We start from the raw sequence: 9469 nt of genomic DNA on the forward strand, positions 1-9469 counted from the left end.
ACATCACCCTTATGGCAGAAAGAGAAGAGGAACTGAAGAGCCTCTTGATGAAACTGAAAGAGTAAAGTGAAAAAGCTGGTTTGAAACTCAACATTCAGAAAATTAAGATCATGACATCTGGTCCCATCACTTCATGGCAAATAGATGGGGAAACAATGGAAACAGTGGCAAACTTTATTTCCTTGGGCTCCAAAATCACTGCAGATGGTGACTGCAGCCATGAAATCAAAGGACACTTGCTCCTTGGAAGAAAAGCTATGACCAACCTAGCTGCTGCTGCTAAGCTGCTTCAGTCATGTCCAACTCTGTGCGACCCCATAGATGGCAGCCCACCAGGCTCCTCTGTCCCTGGGATTCTCCAGGCAAGGATACTGGAGTGGGTTGCCATTTCCTTCTCCAATGACCAACCTAGACAGTATATTAAAAAGCAGAGACATTACTTTGTCAACAAAGGTCCATCTAGTCAAAGCTATGGTTTTTCCAGTAGTCATGTAGAGATGTCAGAGTTGGACCATAAAGTAAACTGAGCACAGAAGAATCGATACTTTCGAACCGTGGTGCTAGAGAAGATGCTTGAGAGTCCCTTGGACTGCAAGGAGATCCAAACAGTCCATCCCATAGGAAGTCAGTCCTGAATATTCATTGGAAAGACTGATGCTGAAGCTGAAACTCCAATACTTTGGCCACCTGATGCGAGGAACTAACTCATTTGAAAAGACTCTGATGCTGGGAAAGATTCAAGGCAGAAAGAGAAGAGGATGAGATGGTTGGATGGCACCACCAACTTGATGGAAATGAGTTTGAGCAAGCTCCTGGGAGTTGGTGATGGACCGGGAAGCCTGGCGTGCTGCAGTCCATAGGGTTGCAAAGCGTTGGACATGACTAAGCGACTGAACTGAAGGATGTTTTGACACACCTTATGGTAATCTCACCTTATTCGAGGTTTTGTTTTCCATAGTTTTAGTTACCCAAAATTCACAAATACTAAATGGGAAATTCCAAAAATAATTCATAAGTTTTCAATCATTTGCTGTTCTGAGTAGCATGATGAAATCCTGCACTGTCCTGCTCCATCTCACCCAGAAATCATCCTTTGTCTGTCTAGCACATCCCATCTCCTAGTCACTTAGTAGCTATCTAGGTTATCAGTCAACTCTTGTGATATCACCGTCTTTTGTTCCAGAGACCCTTATTTTGCTAAATAATGCCCCTTAGAGGGCAAGGGTAGTGACACTGGCAATTCGTATATGCCAAAGAGAAGACAAAGAATTCCTTTATGTGCAAAGTGGAAGTTCTCAACTTAATAAGGAAAGAAAAAAATCATGTGCTGAGGTTGCTCAGGTCTTTTGTAAAAATGAATCTTCTATCCATGAAACTGTAAAGAAGGTGAAAGAAATTTATTTTAGTTTTGCTGCTCCATCTCAAATGGCAAAAGTTAGGCTCAGAGGTTAAAGCGTCTGCCTTCAATACGGGAGACCTGGGTTTGATCCCTGGGTTGGGAAGATCCCTTGGAGAAGGAAATGGCAATCCACTCCAGTATTCTTGCCTGGAGAATCCCATGGACGGAGAAGCCTAGTAGGTAACAGTCCACGGGGTCACAAAGAGTCAGACACGACTGAGTGACTTCACCTTCACCTTCAAAGACACATTATGTTGTAAGTGCTTAGTTAAGATGGAAAAGGCATTATATTTATTGGATGGAAGACATGAACAGCAAATGAGTTCTGACTGGTGACAAGGTGTTTGGCCAAAAAGCATTAAGACTACAATGAGATTTCAGCAAGGAATCCCCTGAATTAGTGACACAAAGCCATTTACTATAAGTAAAGTATGGTTACACAGATTCTGGACTGAAAAATATAAAAATGAGTGGAGTGGATGCATCTTCCATGAAGAAGCTGCTGCCACATTTCTAGCAGAGTTGAAAGGTTGATTAAAGAGAAAGACTATCATTCAAAGCACGTCTTCAATTACAATGAGACTGGGCTCCTCTGAAAAAAAAAAAATCCAATAGAACCCGCATAAAAGTAGCGAAGGAGAGATTAACTCTGCTACTATGTAGTAATGCCACAGGGGATTAAGCCCGGCAAAGTGTGAAGAGCAAATAACCCACCTGCTCTGAAGAACAAATATTAACTGCCCATGTTCTGGTAACAAAATCAGAAAGTGTGGGGCACAGTCATCCTATTTATGGAATAGTACCACCAGTGCTCCATCCCAGAAGTAAAAAATACTTGGAAGAGAAAGATTGGAATTTAAAGTACTACTAATAAAAGACAATGCACTTGGATATCCTGAATCTATCTTCTATGGAAATAAAAACACTGAGATTGTATTTTTGCCTCTAAATACAACCTCATTGCTTCAGCCCCTTGATCAGAGCATTGTTCAATTTGTCAAAGTCACATACACCTGCGTGGTGTTTAATTGCATTTGATCAGCAATTGATGCAGACCCTCATTTGGACAAAAAGCACTGCTGGAAATCATCCACTATTGCTGACACGGTTCAGTTCAGTTCAGTTGCTCAGTTGTGTCCGACTCTTTGCGACCCCATGAATCGCAGCACACCAGCCTCCCTGTCCATCACCAACTCCCGGGGTTCACTCAGACTCACGTCCATCGAGTCGGTGATGCCATCCAGCCATCTCATCCTCGGTCATCCCCTTCTCCTCCTGCCCCCAATCCCTCCCAGCATCAGGGTCTTTTCCAATGAGTCCACTATTCGCATGAGGTGGCCAAAGTACTGGAGTTTCAGCTTTAGCATCATTCCTTCCAAAGAAATACCAGGGCTGATCTCCTTTAGAATGGATTGGTTGGATCTCCTTGCAGTCCAAGGGACTTGCAAGAGTCTTCTCCAATACCACAGTTCAAAACCATTAATTCTTCAGCACTCAGCTTTCTTCACAGTCCAACTCTCACATCCATACATGACCACTGGAAAAACCATAGCCTTGACTAGGCGGACCTTTGTTGGGAAAGTAATGTCTCTGCTTTTGAATATGCTATCTAGGTTGATCATAACTTTCCTTCCAAGGAGTAAGCGTCTTTTAATTTCATGGCTGCAGTCACCATCTGCAGTGATTTTGGAGCCCCAAAACATGAAGTCTGACACTGTTTCTACTGTTTCCCCATCTTTTTCCCATGAAGTGATGGGACCAGAGGCCATGCTGATACTGTAACATTCCTCAAAGCTACAATTGATAAATTAGAACCAGAAAGTGTAAATGCTTGCTGGAAAAATGAATGGAGTGAAGTTGCGAATGATTTTAAAGGCTTCCTGGAGATTGATGGAGAAGTTAGGAAATTCGTTCACAGGACAAGACAAGTTGATGGAGAAGGATATTCTGATGTGCTTGATGAAGTGGAAGAACAGATTGGATACATCGACAAGTATCCAAGAATGAGAAGCTAGAAGAACTTACTGAGTCATCAACAGAGGGAGAGGAAGACAAAGAAGAAACTGAAGCAGAGCCAGCAATGTAAACATTAGCAAAATTTGCCAGTGTTTCAAGCTGCACAAACATTAAGGCAAAATTACGGAGTATAATCCTTGAATGGAAGCCAGCATTAAAGTCACCCATATGATCACCAAAGGACTGCAACTTTTGCAGCAACACTTTGAGTTAGAAAGAGCAACAACTTCTAACTACAATATCCTTTCAAAAGTTTTCCTCAAAAAAACCTTTTGCTATCAAAGATTCCTAACCATGGATATCAGCTCCTGACTTCCAGCCGTGCACACCATCACAGTTTGATGATACAGGATTGCTTGAAGCAGATGATCCTCTGGCTGATGTATTCAGAAAGTCACGGATAGCCTAATGCTATGTCACAAAACCTCCCTCTTTCACATCATCTCAATTACACAAGCACCATATTGTATCATCACAAAAGGGGTGGGTACAGTGAAATAAGATATTTAGGGGGGGGGGACTACATTCACATAATGTTCTGTTTTAGATTTATTGTTGTTAATCTCTTACTATGCCTAACTTATAAACTAAACTTTATCATAAGTGTGTAGGTATAGGGAAAAACAATATATATGAGATTCAGTTTACACATAGTGTATCTATGGTCTCAGGCATCCACTGAGGGTCCTGGAATGTATACCTTGGGAGTAAAGAGAACTACTGTATTGAGTTTAACACTGTCCCTGATGATGGCATTTGCGTAATCTCCTCCTCAAGCAAGAGGATATTTGACTTGGGTAAAAATATTAGGAAGTTTCAAATAAGAGAAAAAATTTTGTTACCAGATAAGTGTAAGTTCGGAGTTTTGGTGTTTTTCATGTATGAGACCTTTGGCAAATCACATAAATATGTAAACCAAAGTTCTCACCGAGTTACTAAAAATTTTTAGTAAATACTTTTAAGCATTTGGCAATAATGGAATTAAAAATGATTCTACCACATTTGAGGATCTCAAGCAACACTAGATGAGACCATATTCAAAAGAACTACTCAGTAAGCACTGATATGGGAAAGTGGAAAAACCAAAGTGCTATAAGCTAGGTGTTTCTGCTTTTACACTGACAGCTGGAAGGCAGGGGACTGGAATGAAATGAAGAGACCTTTGCTGTTTCTTCTTCTGGGTTAAAAAAGTCATTTATCTACTCTGGGCCTTTACACATGTGCAAAGAGAGGTTTTAAACTTTTGCCCTAGTCCCTCTATGGTGTTTGCTATCTTACTACGTATAAACTGTTAGTGGTTGGCTTCTCATTTTATTGCCAGAATATACTGTCTCCTCATCTTACAAACACATCTGGTCACATATATCTCAAAACAGGAAGGTAAAAATAATCTTTATGCAAGTCCTACAGACCACACCTTAGACCATGCCTTGCTGTAATCTCACGTAGACAACCTGATGAAAACTACTTTATGAGGAATTTGCCATAAAATAATACTAAGATGTTTTTATTCAAATAATGACGTATCTTGCCAGAGATAAGAACAAAACGTTTTGTAAGTTCCTTCCTTTCATATGAGGGTGTTTTCTTTCCACTGGAGTTATATAATGGATATTACTTACGGTTTTATCTGATGGAACAAATCTTTAGAACAAGAGGCATCCTGGGCATGGATTCAGTTCCGGCTGTATGATTGTTATGTGATCTTGGATACACCAAGGTGGTACGGGTGGGTCATGGCCCAGCATTGCTCTGATAACTATTATGGGTGTAAATCCTAAAGGCTGCAACTTACTGCCTGAAACTAGTTCATGAGTAGATGATTCTCTAAGAGAGTCTAGAATCCCAAGAATGAACAAAAGACCTGACAGTCACAACTTTCCTGGAAAAACAGACTGAAAACCCAACTTTTACTTCCTATTCTAAGAAATAGTTTTCATTATTCGGTAACTTCTGAGATTTATCTAACTCTTTAGAGAGCTCCCTGTGCTCTCTCCTTTCGCATCCCCGTAGTAGATCTGTATTTAGAGCAGGGATCGTTATCTTTCCCATTTTAAAGAAAATCAGCCTGGGAGAAGTCCTGCCGTTTACCACAAGCTCATTAGAATTAAGTTCTGGGTCCACTGTAGACCTGATTTCATTTCTTGTGGTCTGCCACCATCCTTTAGTTGTCAGGAGATTCTGAAAACCGAGGGCTCTACAAAAGGCATTATCTGAACTAAATAAAGATTAGCTACACTGGAAGGAAATTCCTATACTAAGAAAAATATCAATACTATTTTGAGATGAAGAAATGACTATTCTCAATTCCATGATAAAGATTTCCAAGGATTCAAGACCATAAGTTGCCAACTCAAATCAAAGGAGGCTACCCACTCCTGTATTCTGGCCTGGAGAGTTCTATGGACTGAACTACTTTCACCACCAAGAGACTTGGGCCTGTGGAATTGCTCTGCTTTCCACCCCTTCTGAGAACTAAAACGGAGGTTTGAGTTTGTAATAATAATGCTGCTAGTGTTCCAGGTTGTACCAGCAGACAAGATGCAGTTACATTTTAAAAACTTTAAATGCTGGCTTAATGTTTTAAATGTTGATTTTAAGAGTATGCATGGATGAGTCAGGCATGAAGACAGCTAATTAAATGCTTATGGCCTAAAACTATAATAGTAAAGCATTAATTGGTAGAGGAATTAGACTTAAGTCCTGACCAAATGCGAGAACTTGGCAAGTCAGTGAACTTCTCTGAAGCTCAATTTCTTTCTTTTTTGAAAAGATATGAATGACACCTTCCTTCTTTCATTATCATGAGGGTCACAAGTAATCAAGAGCAGAGGTCATTTTTGCATCTACCTCAATAGGTAAAATGTACTAGATACTCAATAATTACTCATTGAATCAATGAAATAAAATGTGAAAGTGATTTGAAATACTGTATTCTTGGCAGAATGCAGGAATCTACGGATTTCTTTGACTATGTTACAATAATAAATGTATAGCCAGCATTTCTACAATGTCTTTGAGTTTCTAACATCTAACCCCTTCATCTTCTTGTCTAGGTCAAATGATGCAAAAGTTGGTAAAAGCCATGAGGGAAAATGTATACCCCAATTCTGAATTACCTACCTTCACCATCTGTACATACAAAGAATTCTCCAGAGCTCATCTTATTTACTATACAAAGCAATACAGAACTGTTGGGGGAATGGACTCACTGACTTTCAGTCTATTCCATCTCTTTCCTCCTAGATTCTGTGATCTAAGGGCACAGAGACATCTTAACCAGTTTGTGCTGTGGAAGCCTCCTGATCACAATGCTGTCTGTTCAACTGCTTGTTCAATAAAAGTAAACCCAGCAGAATGCCATTTCTGGGATTTTTTTTGTCACTGTCTGGATAATAGAATTTTTTTTTTTGAAGAAAATTAACTATACCCTTTTTTTTCTTTAATCCTTGTCTCAAATTCTAGTTGCTCTCAGAGTTTGGTAGAAATGTTTAGAAGAGAAGTGAGGAGGCACCTCACCTCCTAGGCAGCCAACAGCTATCTAAAGTCAAAAACCAGCTATGACTCAACCTCATCTTCACTGTTACCTTACCAGCTCCTCTATCTAGCTTCTGTATTTCCATGGATAGCATAACTATCTCAGTTACTTGGGTCTCACCCAAGGACACAAATTAGCAATTTCTCATAGTAATCATGCAAGGAGATCCAACCAGTCAATCCTAAAGGAGATCAGTCCTGGGTGTTCATTGGAAAGACTGATGTTGAAGCTGAAACTCCAATACTTTGGCCACCTCATGCGAAGAGTTGACTCATTGGAAAATACCCTAATGCTGGGAAGGATTTGGGGCAGGAGGAGAAGGGGACGACAGAGGATGAGATGGCTGGATGGTATCACCAACTCGATGGACATGGGTTTGCGTGAACTCTGGGAATTGATGATGGACAGGCAGGCCTGGTGTCCTGTGATTCATGGGGTTGCAAAGAGTCGGAGACGACTGAGCGACTGAACTGAACTGAATCATGCTACCTCTTGATAATTTCCTGTATCAGAGCCTTGAACCCATACATAGTCTTGGGGAAGACTAATGCAACAAGAGTAACCTATGTATGCAAGTCTGAGCAGCACTGACTAGTAGAAATATGATAGTAATTACACGTGTAATTTCAAATTTTCTAGTAGCTACAAAAGAAATGGGTAAAATAAATTTTAGGAATATATTTTATGTAGCCCAATATATCAAAACTATTATCATTTCAAAATATATACATAATATTATAATCATAATATAATCAATATAAACTTGTTGTTACTAAGTCTTTGATATTGGTATATATTTTAAACTTCCAGCATGTTGCAATTTGGACCAGACACATTTCAAGTGCTTAAGAGCTACATGTAGGCAGAAGCTACTAGTGACCTATTACACATGAGAAAACCACTAGAGAAGTAAGCGCTAGACAGGAGTGGGACAGAACAATGTGTGAGCTCCCGCCTCAATGCTGAAACACTGCCAAGCTCAGACTCTTGCTAGAGCCTGCACCTAGTATTGTTCCCATGCAGATCCTGGGCTGATGCCGAACACGCTATAGATGGAGGAAAGTAAAAGTGTGTCACTCAGTCGTGTCCAACTCTGTGCGACCCCATGAACTGTAGCCTGCCAGGCTCCTCCATCCATCGGATTCTCAGGCAAGAATACTGGAGTGGGTTGCCATTCCCTTCTCCAGGGGATCTTCCTGATGCAAGGACTTGGGCTTCCCTGGTGGCTCAGATGGTAGATGGAGGAAACTATGGGGAACCCACTGTGCCTCAAACTGTTCTTAGCTCTAGAGCTGTGACAGGAATAGTTGGCTTACCTGGATTTGGGAAGTTAATTTTGTATTTATTATGCTGTCATTTTTCTTTCAGCTAAGTTGCCACTAAGTCAATTATAGCAAAATTTTGTGATCTTTGTCCTTTTTAACTAAAGTGAAGATAAATCATTCCCTATGGTTTTTTTTTTCCCCTATGATATCATTAAGAAAAAAGAAAGAAGGCTTATGTATCATTTTTCAAGCATGAAAACACAGAGCCATTTTAGGGGGGGAAAAGTGAGAAAACATCATTGCTATTTTCTTTGGTAATTTCAGGACATACAGAATGGGTTTCGAGATTCTAGAACATATGAGATTGTATCTCTTTCCTGGTTATTTCTGGGAAATCCCAAAACACTATTTTCTTGACCAAGATATACAATTGTTTGAGAAATACTTTATTATATCACTATGAATATTTTATTGAGATAAAAATAGCAAATTCCTTGTACTGCTTTGATCATTATTGTAATTACGGTTATAAGGTTACATGCACAAAATACTATGTTATTGCACACTAAAGACTTAAGCAAGCTTTGACAACCATATTGAGCACCAGGGAAAGAGTGTGGCTCAGGGAGACTGTGAGGTGAAGGAGAGGGTAGTTTAGAACTGGATGAGACACAGGAATGGAGAAAGGCCTAAGGACCCAGTGAAAGTTAAGGGTGAAGCAGGAATACAGAGGTCAGGAATGGAATGGGGACCAAGGAGGCCCCGGAACTGGGGTTAAGGATGTGAACGTGTGAAAGCTGTTTATTTTGAAGACACAACCTGGAGGCAAACATAAAACGTCACCTGTGTCCAGATGGTCACAAGGAAATAGCTGCACTAAGTATTAAGTAAACTAATTTCTGGGTTGGTTCTTGAATTATATCTTGATATCCATTTGAGAGGCAAATGAAAACCAGACCCATCTCACTGAGGTTTCCCAAACCAGCCCTAAACTTCTAAACCAGGAAGTGACAAATGATCCTGAAATGGAACTAAAAAAAGCCAAACTATTTCTATTATCTCTTCCTGTCACTACCACAGACTGACGCATTTCTCTATAACTGATATTTCAGATTTCATTTGCAGAATGTGGGTTTTCAGAGAACTACCACTGTCAAACTCCTTATATGTCCTTTAAGGAACTCACCTGAAGTCTCCCTCTCTCTCTCAAGGCTTCAGAAACAAGTACAGAGGGCACTTGTGTAGACTACA

This window comes from Capricornis sumatraensis, chromosome 9 (genome assembly GCF_032405125.1).
Source record: "Capricornis sumatraensis isolate serow.1 chromosome 9, serow.2, whole genome shotgun sequence".
NCBI lineage: Eukaryota > Metazoa > Chordata > Mammalia > Artiodactyla > Bovidae > Capricornis > Capricornis sumatraensis.